The sequence below is a fragment of the Podarcis melisellensis genome, assembly GCF_964234715.1.
Source record: "Podarcis melisellensis genome assembly, chromosome: 1".
NCBI lineage: Eukaryota > Metazoa > Chordata > Lepidosauria > Squamata > Lacertidae > Podarcis > Podarcis melisellensis.
Window position 1 is genome coordinate 96,255,456 of NC_138528.1, and position 17,836 is coordinate 96,273,291.

The following is a 17,836-nucleotide window of genomic DNA, read 5'->3' on the forward strand; positions in this document are numbered from 1 at the left end:
TGATGGGGTGAGCTCCTGTTGCTTTGTCTCAGCTTCTGCCAACCTAGCAGCTCGAAGGCATACCAGCGTAAGTAGATAAATAGGTACCACTGTGGTGGGAAGGTAAAAGGCATTTCCATGCACTCCACCTTCCGTCACAGTGTCCCATTGCACCAGAAGTGGTTTAGTCATGCTGGCCACATGACCCTGAAAGATGTCTGTGGACAAATGCCAGCTCCCTCGGCCTGAAGTGAGACGAATGTTGCTCACCAGTCACCAGTCCTTTACCTTATTATTTTTTATTACAGGAGAAGAGGCAGAAATATTTCTTAAATCAAAAGGGAATCATTTTGTATGTGCATGCTGTATTCACATAGGATTTGACTGAGCCTAAAACAGTTTTTCATGTTATATTTTGTAACTGCTTATTTTTTTTCAAATAAAAGCCAGGAACAACAGGTAACACTGATGCAACTTAATTCATTTACCTAAATTGTCATCTGTGAATAATAGCTGATCACAACAGTTCAGAATCTACTTTTTCCTGTTTCAGATCGTTTAAGTAATTTTGTTGTGATTAGCTTAAATTATGGTTCTATTGAATTAATGCTCTGTGCAGAGTGCTTTGAACACTTGACATGCACTTTAGAAATGCTAAAGGATTATTCTTACCTGTCCATTATTTAAATGGTAAACTGAGAATTTTTAAAATGCATGTCAAGTGGCCAAACTGATCTAAACAATCTGTCCCACTTAGAAATAAAAAACAACCATTGTTTAGTGTCAGACTAAAATACTGCTGGAATCACCTGCATGTTAGCCATGTCAGGAGAATGCTGAGCTTTTAGTGGGAAGTGTAATGCAACCCTCAAGAGGGGGGAAACAATTGATCTACTCTATTTAAGACCAGATGCATGTGATGCTGAAAATCTCTTCCCTTTTAATTTCCCATTTGAAACCACAGCAGTTTGCTGGGTCCATCTAGCTTTCACCATTGCTTCCTTTGGATCTTGCACGTCAACAGGATTTTTGCATTCTTCTGCTTCCTTCAGCCACACTGAATCCCAGCCAGCCATTCCTGCCACCCACACATTTCATCTCCTTTCCTGACAGCAGCACATCACCTCTTATTTTCCTAACCAATGTATGGTCTTTCTCTGCTGCTCTCCTCCCCCTGCTGCCTTTTCCCTGGAGTCTCTTTTTCCATGTATTTCCATCAGGTTTCATACAATTTTCACAGAATTGCAGAGTTCTCATGCTGCCCGCTATGACTTTTTCCTCTACATGCTTTGTTCCCAACCTTCCCTACGTTATGAGATACTTCCGGCCTTTAGTCTTTTTCTGCACAGTGCCCCCCTCTCCATTTTTAACATCTCAGCCAAACTAGGAACTTACCCTTCCCTCAGTGTAAGGATTAAGATAATCCTGTTGTTGACACCTTCCTTCTCTGAGCTGTTTGAACATTTGTGAATATTCCATGATGTGCTTGTTGCCAGACAATTATCACAGAAGTCTTTAGTATGCTGCAATATAAATGGTGAGGTCTTCAGTGGCAAATGCAAATTGCAGGATTTAAAAGTAAGTTGAAAGTATTGTGTCTTTTCTGATGAGCTTCATATATTCTAAGAAAGTACAGAGGAGAATTCAGTTTATGCATCAATGGAGAAAAGTTTAATGAATGGGAAAAAGACATTCTTTACTCATTTTAGACTCACTACTTCAAATGAAGTCCTCAAAGAAGCTGCATTATTAACACCATGCACCAAAATTCCCTGTGGTTTTCTTAATGTGTATGCAAAGAAAATGGAGAAGCTGCTATACGATTAAGGCAGGAGAGTATTGGCAGATTGAGAAAGTTATGGCAAGCATTGATAAGATCTTTGGCTTCAGAATATAGATGTATTTAAAGGATGACTGCATTACACATACAACACTAACATAAATACAAGATCTACTTGTATGTCTTTTCTTGCATCGTTTGGCAACGGCATTGGGGACAATAAAGAACACAACACAGAGAAAAACGTCCCTACAACTGAAGTGGTAGCCTGTCTATGGTGCTGAATTAGGAATAATTAAAACTCAGAGGTGTGGACATGTGTTTTTCTTTAGCAAAGGATGGTTATAATGATCATGAAGTTTAAGGAACGGTAGCCTTTTTTCCCTGAAGATGTACTAGTCAGTAAGGTGGCAGTATAGCTAAAACAAAAGGTTAAATGTTGTCTCTCACATACACCCTAATTGTATAAGAGTCACACAAATTTTGCAGAAGTTATTTTGATTATCCAGTTTGGGGAAAGGCGGATGACCAAATCCAGCTATTTGTTCCTTTTCTTCTTACCTTTCCATATCTGCTAAGCAACCAACTATAGACATTTTTTTAAAAACAGGCAATATTTTAGTTGGTAAAGGAAAAGAGGATTAAAAATATTCATTCTGAAAATTTCTTCCTCTGTGATTGACAACTTTGTGTACCGGAATCATTTTGTAAATTGTTGTCTGCAAGAATTTTATGGTGCCATTTTTGGGTGGCTTTGAATTACCGTATTTTTTGCACCATAACACTCACTTTTTTCCTCCTAGAAAGTAAAGGGAAATGTCTGTGTGTGTTATGGAGGGAATGCCTACGGGTGGCATGCCTACGGATTTTCCTCCTCTAAAAACTACGTGCGTGTTATGGTCGGGTACGTGTTATAGAGCGAAAAATACGGTACATTTCCCATACTACATTTGCCTTAGAAGACCATTTGTTTAGTCCTTGGTTCTTGTTGTAGCCATTTTCTTTTTTGTGATATACCTGTTGGAGTGAGATTATGCAGCATTACATGGCCCAGGTTTTTCTCATATCCCGTTCCCCCAAACACCCTTAGTATATTTTGGTTGGGGTTATATGATTGAGCCAAGTTCAAAATTGGGTAGGTATGAGTTTATGTGGGGCTGGGAGAAATAGATGAATGGAGTCAGTGTGGAAGCAATAGAGGTCATGAGGACATCACTAGCTCACATGGTTCAGACATCACATCCAAGGGGGTTGTTTCTGTGGGACTTCTAACTGTGCTGTAAATTGAAGCACATAAGAAATCCCATTTTGGACCAAACTAGTTTTTGTACAATAACTCAGGGACTTTCCTATTTCCCAGCTGTGCCTATTTAAGATGCCACAGGTAAAATCAAGATTGATTAATGCACAGTAAGGCACTGATGAAGCAGCCTTCTGGCTGCACCAAACAGTCATTTTTTCACCTTATTACATATGGTACCTGCCACCTATTTTATTATGTTTGGGAACTTCTAATATAGTGCCTCCTGTCTCGTTGCTGATAGCAAAAAGTCATTGGGGGGAAAAAAGATATTTAATATACGTCCCCCTTCTGTTTTCTCTGATAAGATATTTCTGTCGAAATGGATAAGGAGATGAGATGAGGATCAGTCACGATTCATATGCAAAATCAGTGCTGTAGGATGCATGTTAAATCCTTGATGCAGCATCTCATTAACTTCCCATACGTTTAGTGATAGGCACACAGACTGCCTGTAACAGGCAGCTATGAATTATTGGTGATGGTAAACTTCCATTTACTAAAGCGCTGACAAGATATGCATGTCAGTATATCTTGTAGCTAGTTTTATGTTCACCTAATGTGAAGATTGTGTCTGTTTAACCATATCTTTCATGACGGTAATAGATATGGGGAATTTACATTTATTTCTGATTGATTGACTCCTGAAATGCAATGTTACAAAGGGAGAGTGACGATCAGCTTTTCAGTATGCAAATTTGATCATAACCAGAAACAACAGCAGCGGCTTAAAAAATTGTCACATTAATATTGGATGTACATTTTTTCTTCGGCAACATATTTCAAAGTCTCTTTTCCAGGGCTTATGGTTAAGACAATGTAAATCTTTATGTTTTGCTGTTCCCAAGCACTTTAAATAGTATGCCACTCTTGAGAATTTTAAAATTAGGTATAAGGAACATGGAGGAGATAAATGGCTTTGCTCATCTGCAGCTGGGAACATGATAAGTCAAAATTCTCCTTTCGTACTAGGACTGATCTAGTTAAAATTTCAAGAGAAAAAATATGAGGGTATCAAATATGAGAGAAGGAGTGGAGGGAAGGTGCAAGGCTCTAAATGATGTTGAGAGATCTACAGATTGTATTATTTTGTCCCTTGGTCAGGAATTGCTTCACCAAAACACCTTGGGTCAGGTCATGTACAAGTTTAATTCCCTGCATGTTTAAGTACTCTGGCCTGGTAGTTAGCGTTGAAGGTCCAAAGACATTTGTTCAGCCCTACAGGTTGTGCTAGATGACAGTTCTTTCGCTGGCATCCCTAGAGCAGAAACCTTTGGATGTACTATGTCAAATGCTTTTTTCAGAGTAGAGTGGGGATGTGTGGAATCCTGAGGGCCTTTAGAATGGTTCTGGATCCTCAATACTGGCAAAACACCATTTCTGTAAGCTAGGGTTTTCAGCAGGTTTCATACTTGGGCACTGCTGCACTTACCATTGGAGATCTTCCTGCTCAAGTGTTTCAGCTCTGTGACCAGTTTCACCTTGAACTTGGAGGCAGTTTGATATAATCTCAAACATTGGTTCCATGTGTGGTGACAGTTGTGCTTGGGCACCACCATACATTACAGGAAGGCTTTACGCTAAAAGATCTATCCTATGCACAGTGGCACTTGTGGATTTGCCAGTTTGCTATGAACAAGGAGGTAACCTATACACTGATTTCAAGTGGCCACTTTGTCATGTGAATCAGCTCTAAGTGTTTAGCTTTGTTTATTCAAGCCAGTGTAGTGCTCTTCAGGGGTTTTCTGCTCCTGCTTTCTTAGACGTGTTGCAAGTGATTTGAGAGTTCATAAAATGCAAGAATAACAGCATACATTAATTTGCATATTCTGAAGAGTGCTCAAGGATGATTGAAATGAAGAAAATGGTTCTTCTGCTGAAGCATTACATTGATAGTTATTATTCCTAATGGTTTCTGACTGTGGGTTTTCCCAAAAGCTCTGCAGTTTTCCAGAGCTTTGTTTAAAAAGCAAAGAGGAACAGCACAGCAATCTCTTCCAGTATATTAAGTTAATAAACCCAGAAAAAAGAGCAACATCTGGTATCTTACAAAATTGGAAATGAGGAGAAGGGCTGTGCAGATGCTATTATTTGATAAATTAGATTTGGTATGTAAACCAGTTGGTGCAGATTCAGTTAAATGACAGCTATGTCAAGCTTCAAGGTAAGCATTTAAAATAAATTAAAATAATGACGGTCAAGTAAATCCATACAAACAGTCATGTTGCATTTGGACACTGGTCAGCACTCAGAGAGGGGCTGTAGCTCAAGAGTGGAGCATCAGCCTTACAGGCCAAGGTCTCCTGCTCAGTCCCTAGCATCTTCAAGTAGGGGTGGGAGAGACTTCCTAAGTGAAACCCTGAAGGGTCACTGCCAGTCAAGGTAGCCTTTACTGAGCTAGATGGCCCCATCTCTCCTGACGCCAGCTTTCAAAGGGTTATAGAGTATAATTCACAAAACAAGGAAAACCCAAGCTCAGTGATTTCTTGGAACCGTGTGATAGCCAAAAACACCATCATCCTATGCATTCAGAAATAACATTGAAGTCAGCAGAGCTTACATCCAGGCAAGCCTGCTTAGCTTTGAGCTGTCAGGGAACTGGTGTGTAAGTTCACTAGCCAGTTCCATACCTCTGCCTTGGGATCAGCGAGGGCATGTTGTGGGATATGTTGTCAAACAACTGGATGTGGTAGACCTGGAGGGTAACTGATTACGAAAGATACTTGAAGCGTTAGTAAGTACTGCCAGTTCTGTAGGGGCATGTAAAGGTTGTAAAACTGATCTGTTCAATTTAAAAAAGCCTGCAATAAAAGTGTTAATAAAATCTGTTTTATTGTGGCATAAATGTCCAAACCATATGAATACCTATTGCTTATGCTGTTTATATGTGACACCGGCTACATAATTGGAGAGGCAACCAAGGTTGTTTTGGAAATGGTTGAAATCAAAAGGTTCCATGTTTGTTGCATGCCAAAGGGAGGACTTAATTTAATATATTGATCTTCCTGGGGGCAGGTCAGTTTGTGGAGGGTTCCCAAGCAGTCTCTCATGTGTGAGCTGACCGAACCTTGCTTATCTTCAAAGTGGGCCTTTAGATCTTGCCCCAAACACTTATCGCCTGCAGAAAAAGAACTTATTGTGTCATGTGTCACAATGAATTAAATGTGCACTCTCTCCTTAACTTCAGGCCAGCCTCCAGCCCCCCCAGCCCTCTTTGCTTGAATCAGGAGAAACACTTGCTGCAGGCCTCTCTTCCAGAGCTTTATCAGAGCAACCTGTTATATCACCAGTGGGTGCAGAGAGATTAAATCAGTAGTCAAGAAGCACACAACTGTTATGTTTCGAATTCTCTTTGTTTGCCAAGTGAGGGCAGGCACCATTTATAAATGCACAAATACAACCTGAACTGCTAGTGTACTGAAGGACCCCACGCATAGTATTTGGTGTGTTGGTTTGTGATGCTAATGCATCATGTCTGTAGTTCCAACATAATTTGTTATGTTCTGTTGGCACAGCAAGTCTTAGGATCACACTATTTATTGTTAAAGTTGGTTCTTTCTATGTGATTCATTGCTTAGTTCTTTTTTAAACAGGATTAAGGGAATTCTTGAAGTAAGTCTATGCTGTGTGAATTTATTGAGGTTCAAGCATAGGTTAAGTGGTTCAAAAGGGCTTAACAGGGTCTTTGTTTGTAATATTTTTTTTATTTTCCATTTCCATACTCAAATGTGTATTTTTAAAAACTGCTGATCTAAGACAAGTCTGGAAATGCAGAAAGATTGTTTTATTGTCTTCCAGAATGTGTTGAAGGCTTCACAGAATAATTTTGCCAGACTTTTAACACCTTATTTTTCTTCTTTAAGAAGCAGCTAATTAAAACAAACCTGTTGTAAGAGTGGCTAAAATAGAAATGTTGTGTCTGCGCTGTGAATTCCTGGGACGATTGAGAATGATTAGAGCTTTGCCCTTTGGGGATTCTGGATTTACATGGTGAGTGAGCACAGACTATGTGTATACCTAATATAATAATTAAAAAATAGGAAAAACACCTGGGGCTTGCAAGACTCACTATTGCAAGACTTACTCACTACAGACCAGCTTTTTATTTTCTATTCCAGTTCAGCAAGAGTGATGTTCTTATATGTATATTTTTAAAAATGGTATCGGGAATCTTTTGATTTGACTATTTGCTTTAAAATATCTGATAGCTTGTGATTTTGTATAAGTTTAATGGCAATAACCAGTTATAGTAAGTAAATGCAGAGCTGCTGATTTGGAATATTGGGGGAATATTGATGAGGAATAAGGGTCTGCTGACAACTCTCAGTATCCTTAACAGACTACATCTCCCGGGATTCTTAGGGGGAGACTTAGGCCTTGATCTGATTGGGGCTTTGGTTCTCGTACATGCAGATCAAGGGCCAGAGACACATAGTACAGTCAAATAAAGGCTGTCAGGTTTTGTATCTAGTAGGCAAGAAGGGTGAGGTGAGATGGGGGCATATTCCATGGGACAAGATGAGGAACCAGTCCTGGAGCAGCTGTGTCAATGGAGACAGCCATGCCCCTATTGTGGTGGGGAACTTGTGACTCTCCAGATGTTATTGGATTTCTAACTCCTATCAGCCCTAGATAGTATGGCACTTGGTCAGGGATTATGGAACTTGCAGTCCTGCAGTAACTGGAGATCCACATATTAGCCACCACTACCCTCTTGGTTTCTTAGGTTACCTGGCCTTGCTGGGCTGATCAGAAGCAGCATGCTCTCTGTCCTTTATATGACTTGTAGTGCAATGTAGGAAAGATAAAGTAATGCCTTTGGTGTGCAAGCTTCTTGGGCCAAGCTGCCTGAATTCCCTTTCATGTATCCTGGTGCTTAACAATACGCAATCAAGTTGCCAGATGGTGTGGTATTACAGTTGAGGAGGGGCACATTTTCAGCCTGAGCACTGCATCCCATCATGGAGGTGCTGTCTGGTGTGTGGGACCAGATGCAAAGATCAGAGGAGCAACAGATGGGCCTCTTACCTTTATACCATGCAAAAGTCAGGGGTGTCTGTCTCTCTGTCCAGGCAAGATGACAATTCAAGGACACATTCCAATGAGGCAAAGACATTTGAGGAGTGCGTAGCACAGCACAAATGTGGATGGTTCCAGTTGTGGCCTAGGGAGGATAAAGAGAGCATTTGGCTTCTAGGCTTGAGGTTCCCCACCTTCCCCATTAGCAGAAGTACAGATGTTCCCTTTTGCCTACTTTCCTGAAAAGGGATCGCAAGGCACCATCACTGTGAAACAGCTATGGGCAATGTAAGTATCTCCTCTGCCACACTGTTTATATGAGTAGACAACTTGCACAGGCAGTTATTTGTCTATATCAGCTGGCTCAGTGATAGATCTAAGAGCTCTCAGAGGGATGCCTGCTGAGACCCAGAACTGTACAAGAGCCCTGTTCTTTTGCTGCAGCTAAAAATACTTGGCGAGCAACGCTGAAATATCTGTGCATTCTGAAATGTTATCTGTTTTGGTTAAGGAGTTGTTTCTTAATTCCACCCCTCCTTTAAATTATAGGCTATGGCCATCGTGAGTGTCCCTCAGAGCCATTAAGACATGTAGGTGAGCCCCATGTCTCATGGCACCATGAATATTTTTATTATACCTTGTTGCACATAAACTAGTGTATGCTGGAGTTTGCCAGGGAAAAACCTTTAAAAGCAATCATTTTAAGGATTGCTCAAACTATACCATTATCCTTTAGCCTTTTCATCTCAGTGGTTTCTGTATTTTCAGGATAAGCCTTCCACTTATGATGTCTTATTGAAAAATAGCCTCAGATTATTTTATGGGTGTCAAATGCTGTAAAAGGTGCATACTTACTATATATTAAATAGTAAAGCAGTTTGTGTGCCTTGTACCTTGTCCAAAAATAATTGACTCATTAATCTTAGCCATATCAACCTGGTCCCATTAGGAGGGTCAAATGCAGGTTAATTTTAATAGGAGAATGGAAATCAGCTTATGCAGATGTATGCTTTTGCTGGTGATTTTTGCTGTATGCAATTTGTTTCTTATTTTAAGAAGGCACAACTCCAGAAATATGAAAGAATTATGGTTGAGCAAAAAATTTGTTGTACACCTGAACAATTCTGGTTTTGGAAATCAGTAAAAGCTGAGCAGAAGCCTTAGATGATCTCTCAAAGTGATATGTTGTGAAGGAATCATGTAACCTTTCTTTCAGACTGTCTTAAAATGCCCTTAGCTCACCATTCCCCCCCACATCCACTATTAACTTTTATGGTTGAGCTGTAGTGCAGGCACCCCCAACCTGCAGTCCTCCAGATGTTTCAGTCTACAACTTCCATGATCCCTAGCTAACAGGAGCAGTGGTCAGGGATGATGGGAACTGTAGTCCAAAACATCTGGAGGGCTGAAGGTTGGGAATGCCTGCTGTAGTGGATCCAACTCGATCATCTGATGAGGCCAACCTAAAAAATAATAAAAAAGCAGGAATGGCTCATGCCAAATCTCTCTTGGCAAGGGGTTCAGCAGGACAGGGTTCGCCCCTCTAAAGGGCAATGCCTCAAGGGGCACATGCAAGCACCAATAATATCCCATCAGAAGATTTCAGTGATAGAGGTGAATCTTTTATTGGTTTTCAGGTCATCTGCTGCATACTTGGTAGCCTGTTTACAAAGAAATTGCATCATACTTTGAGATATTATCTTTCCATAGCAACCAAGATTCAAAGATATAAAGGGAAAATCATTAAATAATAAAACTTTGCTAGCTAGCTACCACCCTATTTTGATCTTATTTAATTGAAACCATTAAGTGTATTGCTGTAGAGGCAAATGGAGTCCACTGAAAATGAACCCGGTTCCCACATATAATTGCTAGACCAAATCCACAGGGAGAGATTCTGTAGAGTTTAAGTAGGATTAAACCAATATGTATTTATAGAAAAATCTTTGATCCTGGAGAATGCTGTAATATACAGCAATATTATTTCTATATATCTAAAAAAAATAAAAAATCCATGGTGTCTAGTGGAGGATTATAATAATTTTATATGAAGAGTGACTGTGCTGTATAACATAACTGGATAGAAAGATGAATTGACGCCGGTATTATTTCCTTTATAAAAAATAGAAACTAAAAATAAACTAACTTTGTATCAATTTTCAAAAGGATTAGTATCCTTTTCCCATATATTTTACAAGAACATTTAATGTCCTACTTCTCTTTGGGAGGGTTTTTTATAAATAAATTAGAAAGAATATCGAACTCTGTCTTAATCCACTGCTGATGTTTGCTACTAAGTCTATGAAATGAAGTTTAATCTTATCAGGAAAATATCCAGTGACTCAAAATAAAATTAATGGGTGGCATTCTTTCATTTGGTTGTTGGTAGTGTTCTGTTTTATCAGCAGAACATATGGTTGCATCTGCTGGAGTTAATGTTGTATGACCATTTGCAAGTTTATGAGAAGTTCTGCTTTTATACAAGCTAGCAACATAATGTTAGCCTCTTAATGGATTTGAATGGCAGAATGTTATGGAGGTCTAACTTGGTATCAGCTGTAGGCTTTGGAAAATTCCACCCTGAATACAACTAATCCCTCTTCTCAAATATGTTATGGTGTTAGGCTTACCTTTTTGTTTCTTTGGCTTGTATCTTATGGGAAATTAGCTCTAGCAAAAAGTGGTTTTGCATGTGCAAGGCATAGGTCCCAATTTTCACAACTGCAGTCCTCTGTGGCATATTCTGGACTGTTCCAAAGGTTTGAGTGGCTCATAAGCCAGCCAAGAGGTACTCATTTTAATCCATATAGGCCCAGGGGTTTTCATCCTCTAAGACTTTTCTGCTTTGGGCTTGGTCCCAGTAAGAAGGTGGTGGGGCATAGCCTCTAATTAGCCAGCGGAAGTTTATTCAGTAAAATTCACCCACAATATATAATGTGTGTACCTTTGCTGTGATACATGTGTATAATAATATACATGCTGTGATACATCCTTCCCAAGTAACATTTGCATGCATCGTTAGAACACATTTAATACGCATCTCTTTGGATGGAAGTGGTTCTGAGTTAGGGCTGAAGCTCAGAAGAAAAGGGAGCTGACAAAAGTATAAGATGCACAAGGATGCACACTCTTTAATGAGAAAGGTGAGTCTCCGCTGTGTATCATTCATGCTCTTAGCAATCCTGTGGGGAGATTTTTTCCCCATACATGCTCTCGGCAAAGGGGATAATTGAGGGCTGAAGGACTTGCACATGTTACTCAGTAAGCATGTGCCAGACAATAGATTGCAATCAAAGTCTAGCATACCATTAGTTTCAACCCTTTAACTCTCTTGACCATTGGTTAATTGGACAGGTAGAGCTTCTGTTTTGTCATCTTGGCTGTGTGTGTGTGTGTGTGTCTTTTGCATGCTCACTGTGATCAAAATTGTGAGCAACAAACAGGGGGAGTTGTTTCAGTTGCACCAGTGTGTAGGGCCAGCAAAGCACAGTCTTAAATATGTCTTCTTGAATTGAGCAGATATGGAGGGAATGAAGGGATTGACCCAAAGCTTGTAACTGGATAACTTTGTAGGTTTTCTTTTTATTCTCAGATCTCTGAGAGTGTCTTTGCTCCTCCTCAGAATCCTGGCTGTCACACTACTGTAAGTATTGCTTGACTTTGCATTACATCTGAACCTGGGGTCTTGGTTTTTCTCACTCCAGCCAAACAATGAGCTGTAGCCAGAGTTTCTTCTGTGGCTCACTACTCATGGCTTGTCTGGGGAATATAAACCAGGAGCCCAGGTTGGACATAACACTGTCAAAACCATGGCTTAGCTCACATCAGTTCAACACCAGCAGCGCTGCAGGAGGAGCAAAGCAGCAACGGCCTTCTCCCTTAGAGCCCACACGTTTGCTCGTGCTAAGCCACAGTTTGGCTTACTGATATGTGCAAACTGGACCTAGGAGGTAAATATTCAAACAGTAGCTGGATACGTCTCTCCTTTCCTTTGATGGGGTTCTTACTTCATGCTGGCAATTTAAGTATGACACTTATTCACCAGTTTATTTGCACTTCTAGTTAAAAGCTAATCTTTTGCTAAATTTTGGTGTGTTTATAAATTAATCCTATGCAGTCAGAAGTAAGCACCACTGAGTTCAGTAATGCTTAACCTCAAATAACTGCACAAGCTTGTAGTCATGCAGTATTAATAAACTGAGTATTATGCTATGTACTGTTGCTGTTTGCACTCTCTCTCTCTCTCTCTCTCTCTCTCTCTCTCTCTCTCTGTGTGTGTGTGTGTGTGTAAGTGTAATAATGGATCAACACTGTGGCCTTCATTTTTGAACTCTCCCTGGGAATGTGGCTCTGAGGGCTGTCATGTTGAACTCCTGCACTTAACAGATTAAACCAGCAATAAGGCATATACCGTAGGTTGCCATGGATAGCTGGTGGTGTGGTTTTAAATGTTTTTATGTGTTTCCCCCCGTCGAAGGGAGGCTGCGACCTATGGTCAAGACAATAAACTAAGCAAACTGTAAACTGTTGTCTGAGAGATGGTGATCATTACAGGATCATCTCTTGGACTGTACCCTGATGATGTGCTAGTCAATGGGAAGTGGTTTCCTGCAGATTATTTTTTCATTGGTAACATTTCTGTTTTGCTTTTTAAAAATTCATGGCTGACTGGCAGAACAGCAAATGCCCCCCCCCAATCAAGATACATACTATCTAAAGTCAAATTATTTTGAAACCAGCAGTAGAAAATCTGCCCTCAAAGTGCATCAATAATAAATCAAATAGCTGACCAATTTGTTGTCCTTTTCTGACATCCCACATCATCTGCTAGAATAATTCAAGTCACCTGTCTGAGTCAGCTGCCTGCTCTGTGTCATTTTTTTTTTTTTAAGAAGGCTTGCTTGATGATCAGTCAGATTTCTTCCCTCCTTCTGTTCCATGGCAGTATGAATGGCATGGCAAGTTCCAGACCTGAGGTTGTCAATAAAGCTCCCTCCGTCTGCATTGGATCAATCAAGCTCTTATCAGGAGAACTGAAGGAAATATATGCGCACATAAATTTTTCCCTTCCCCTGGACAAGCATTTCAGAATGCCCAGGACGAAATTCTGCAGTTGATTGGAATAGCTAAAAAAAAATGTGTGGGGTTTGCCCCCCCCCCAAATGGTATGTAGTTGTGGATGGAATTGGCATTTCTGCCTTAGTCATTCCCCCATCCCCTTGCAGCTGTCCATTCAAAGGGAAACAATTGAGCTGCTAGAGAACTTTTTCCTCTTATTTGTTTTGGCTTGTGTGTCAGCTTGAGAACTTGTGTCCCTTAAGTAGAATCCTCTTAAATGTGTTACTGAAATTAAAACTGAAAACTGGGAGAGCTCTAGAACCATCCATAATATTAACAGTCATTTTTCAGCATTATGGCTTACCTTATGGCATGTGTAGCAGTTCTGCAATTCAGGGCAGGTCTTCAGGCTGAAGTGATAAATAACCCCAGCATCCTGATAATAAATACATGAAAAAGATGCATATGTACAGTCCCACTGGGACTGCAGTGGAAAGAGGTGATTTATGTCCCCATGAGCCTGGGTGGGAGGTTGAGCGCCACCGGAGTGGAGTACTCCACTTGTCAGCCCTGTCAGAATGCTGCCCAGAGTTCTGTTTTGCAGCAAAAGCAGCAGAGATTCCTGAAAATAAGTGGAACAAAATGAATTGAGAGTTTTATTTTGATCTCTTATATGCACAATCAAAAGCAGTGGCTCTATAGCTAAGCCAAGCCTCCTCTGTGGCATGTGGTTGGGTTTGCTTTCTCAAGACATCTGCAGAACCCACCTCTGCAGTTCATCTCTCTCTTTGTAACTATAACACAGCGATGGGGAGCTTGTGGCACTCCAGATGTTGCTGGACCAAGTTCCATCATCCCTGACCATTAGCTGGGGCTGACAGGAGTGATGTTGCTGGACTACAAGTCCCATCTTCCATGACACTCGAGCATGCTTGATGGAGGCTGATGGGAGTCCAACAAAATCTGCTCTAACTAGAACTGTTAAGAGTTAGTGATCCACCAAGCCCCGTATATACTCTGTCTTATCAGGTGCTTAGCAAGCCTTGAGGGTTGTTGTTGTTGTTGTTGTTTTGCTTTGTTGCCTGCCTGGGATGGCAAAAACAGGTTGGGTGGGTAGATGAGAAAAGTAACTGGCAGGCCATAATACATGACTGGTGATGCCAACTCACTGATGATCGGATATGCTATGGGTTCATGTAAGGCCAGTCCTTTCTTGAGTCAAGAGGGTAACCTTGATGGTCTTTACTCTTTTAAAAATATATATAGAAGTTATTTATTTATTTACATTTATATGCCACTTAATATTTCAAAAATCTCCAAGCAGGTATCTATCATAAAACACTAAAACAAAAGCACAACCTAAAACCAGTAAAACAAAGCACATAAAATGGTTATGAAGGCAGATCAAACAGAAATCCAGAAGATGCAAAAATGGTCCAATCCCAGGGATTAGGAAGAGCCAGAGCAAAAAGATAAGTCTTCACAAGGTGTCTGAAGCAACTAGTGTTTGCTGCTTCATGCATGGAAGAGGGAAGGATCTAAATTAGAATGTAAACATGGCACTTAAGGATTGGATTCATCAGGGTGGGTGGGTGGGGATTAGGTGTCCATTGGATGAGCTCCTGCACCACCCCAGTAGGGCCTCCTTTACTGCATGCATCGCCCTAGAAGACCAGGGAGTATTCTTTCTTTGAATAGTTCTTTCAGCTTAAAACAAGGCTGGGGAGCCCCTGTGGCCCCTCTGTTGTTCGGTCCCACCTCCCATCTGCCCCAGCCACCATGCCCAATCATCAGGAATCATGGGAGATGTAGTCCACCAATGTTTGGAAGGCAACAGGTTTCTCACCCCTGGCTTAAAAGGATACACTGAGGGCCCCTTAAAATCTTGCCACAAGCACTGATGAGATAGTAGTACATTTTATAAGGGTTAAGGTAGAATGTGAGCTCCATGACTTTTAAAAATGCTTGCTGAGTTTTCCTACAAAACCCATGTGATATGTCCATTGTTTGAGGGTTAATAATCCTGGTGCTTCAACCTCAACATATCTACCAGGATATGTTGCTGCTAGGAGAAGAAAAAGCTGCTTTGTGTCCCAGAATGATTTGATGAAGCTTCTAGTGTGAGTTGCCTTGGAACTTAAATTGGGATGGAGAAAAGAATGTTTGCTGTAAAACATGAAAGGATATCAAGTGATTCTTAAGGGTTGTTGCCCAGTAATTATCCGAGTTTATAATTAAATAATAGATTATGTGTGGCTGGCTGTGTCTTTAGATTTTTATTTTACATTTGTGGCAAGAGTGCTTTTCTTTCTTTTTAAACCCAGGAGTCAGTTAGTTTTTAAGCAACTGTTATACAGATATAGGTTTTTACTTGATAAATATTTGGGAGAAGGGTTTTTGTGTATGTATCCTGTAGCTTGGTCTGATAGCATATGATGCAGCAACCGTGTTGAAGTGAAGGATGTTTGGCCATGGATAGGAGATCATCTAGGAACTCTAGATATGTTGTCTTGGTGTCCTGTTCTGTGAGAATCCTAGGCTTACAGTGGAAGCCAGTCAGAAGCCCATCAGGAGTTCAGAGCGTCCAGAGCACTGCAGGACCTTGGAGAGCTCCAAGCGTCTTGGTGAGTTAGCTTTACAACTGCTTAGCTCTGCAAGAACATAACTCCAGCTGAAGCCTTATATATGTTGTCTGGACTATAGTGACAGATGGGCTGACTGGCTATTAAATGTAATCTTTTTTTTTAAAAAAAAAAAACACTAGCTGGATAGAGGCAGTGTTTAAAGTTCATCTTTCCAATCTAGCTGCTGGGGCTGTGTTCCTGAATTTCCCTTAGAAAAAGCAGCAATTATGCTGAACAGACATTCAGGAGAGACGTTGAGATAGGATGGGGTTACACCCTTTCCCCTCTTTGTCACTGAACATTGTTCTAAGAGGGCTCTATGTATGCAGGCATGGCTGTTGGGTATGCATATTGTGCATGGATTGGAGACATAATGTGAAAAGGAAGCTCTTCTCTTAAATCTTATTCTCTGCCCCTGTCACTCATTGTATCACTGAAAGCGTCATGATTTCAAAGACTATTACCCTAATCCACCAATATATCCATGCGTGCTCCTGATGTAGATATGCATTGTGATGCTTATACCATCTCCTGTGAATGTAATTGATGAACCCAGTGCAGAGTTCAAGACCTATCCCCATCTGCGGCCACTAGTTGCATGCAACTAGTCCAACAATGTGTAGGGAAGCTTTATGCTTTTTGAGTTGCATCAAATCTCCATGGTGCCTCCATGGTGAACCCTTGGAAAATTAGGGTCATTGCTTAGTGGTAGAGCACATGCAACCACTGCAGAAGGTCTCAGTTTAAATCTTCCAATTAAAATCTCTCTCGAGATTTTGGAGAGCTTTAGCTAGGCAGCAGTACAGGACCTGATAGGCCAAACAGTCTTGATAGACCGAGTGTGCAGCAGTTTCATATGTTAGCAAGTTGACTGTTGTGAGTCGGAGGTCTTGGCAAAAATATGAATGCTCTCTGCAGCTTTACCATCCTATGTGCAGTGCTTAACAGATGCACCTTTCTGAATGGATATGCTGTGTATTTTTATTTATATATTCTTTCTTCTCCAAGCCTTGAGGCATCATGTAAAATGAATAAAAACAATATTCAGGTATAAAATGAAAAAACAAAATCTAATATAGCAGAATTAAAAGAATAGGTTTAAAGTGCTATAAAATAAAAGCAACACAATTCTCTGAAATGTTTCCCACCTTCCCCCCCTTTTGATGTTATACGCACCAAAGTTAATAGTGGGTACAGGAATGATTCTAGTATGAGTAAGTATTGCCTGGTTTTTCAGAAAGTTAACAATTGAACAACTTCTTCAAACTTAATGAGCAGATAATGAGTTCTGTTGCTTGCTTTGCTTTGGCTAAATGCAACTTTGTTCATGAAGCATTTTAAGTAGGAACAGTTAGGGCTGCCTTTTTCACTTATTCCACTTTTTGGTCTTTAAAAGTTCCTTATTCTATGGACTCTAGGTAACAATACTGATCTCCATGCTATGGAAACCTTCATTTGCCCTGAAAACCTTCACTTGATGACTTCTGCAGATCAGACTGCTGTGAAAGAATAGAGCAGACTATTTTTTTGGCATCTCCCGCCCTTACATCTTCCTCAACACTTGGTTGGCAGCACTGGGAACAATGGTTTGGATCTAAAGAACTGAAAGCAGGAGGAGAAAATGCATATATTTGTACTGATCTGTGAACTCTTGCTGAAGACTTCTTGCAGTGCAGTTACACAATGTATTGTGGTTTGCATAACATATCAGAAATGGGGTGAATAAAAAGTTAGTAGCTGTAGTATCAGGGCTGGCCCAAGACATTTTGCTGCCTGAGATGAAGGTCAAGGCAGGATTTCCACACTTTGTACAGAAGCCAACACAAGTGGCAGTTGAATCTTATTCCAACCCTGGCAATGAGATAGTATCCTCCTATTGCAGGCATACTGAACTGTGGCTCTCTGGATGCTATTGGAGTCCCATCATCCCTGATTCATGATTTTGAAGACTGTTCCCATTATCATCCTAGCTGGAACAGAGGTTGGAATCTAACAACAACTGAAATTCCACAGGTTCCCCACCCCTGTTTCACTGCAGCTGTAGTGGGGTAAGAGAGCTGAAAAAAATTCACACCT

At 40.6% G+C, this 17,836-nt stretch overlaps 1 protein-coding gene across 10 annotated transcripts in view; it reads left to right on the forward strand.

Moving 5' to 3' along the window:
- Window positions 1–17,836, forward strand: part of THSD7B (thrombospondin type 1 domain containing 7B) — a 528,234-nt gene that overhangs the window by 190,577 nt on the left and 319,821 nt on the right. The gene's annotated exons all lie outside the window — the stretch shown is intronic.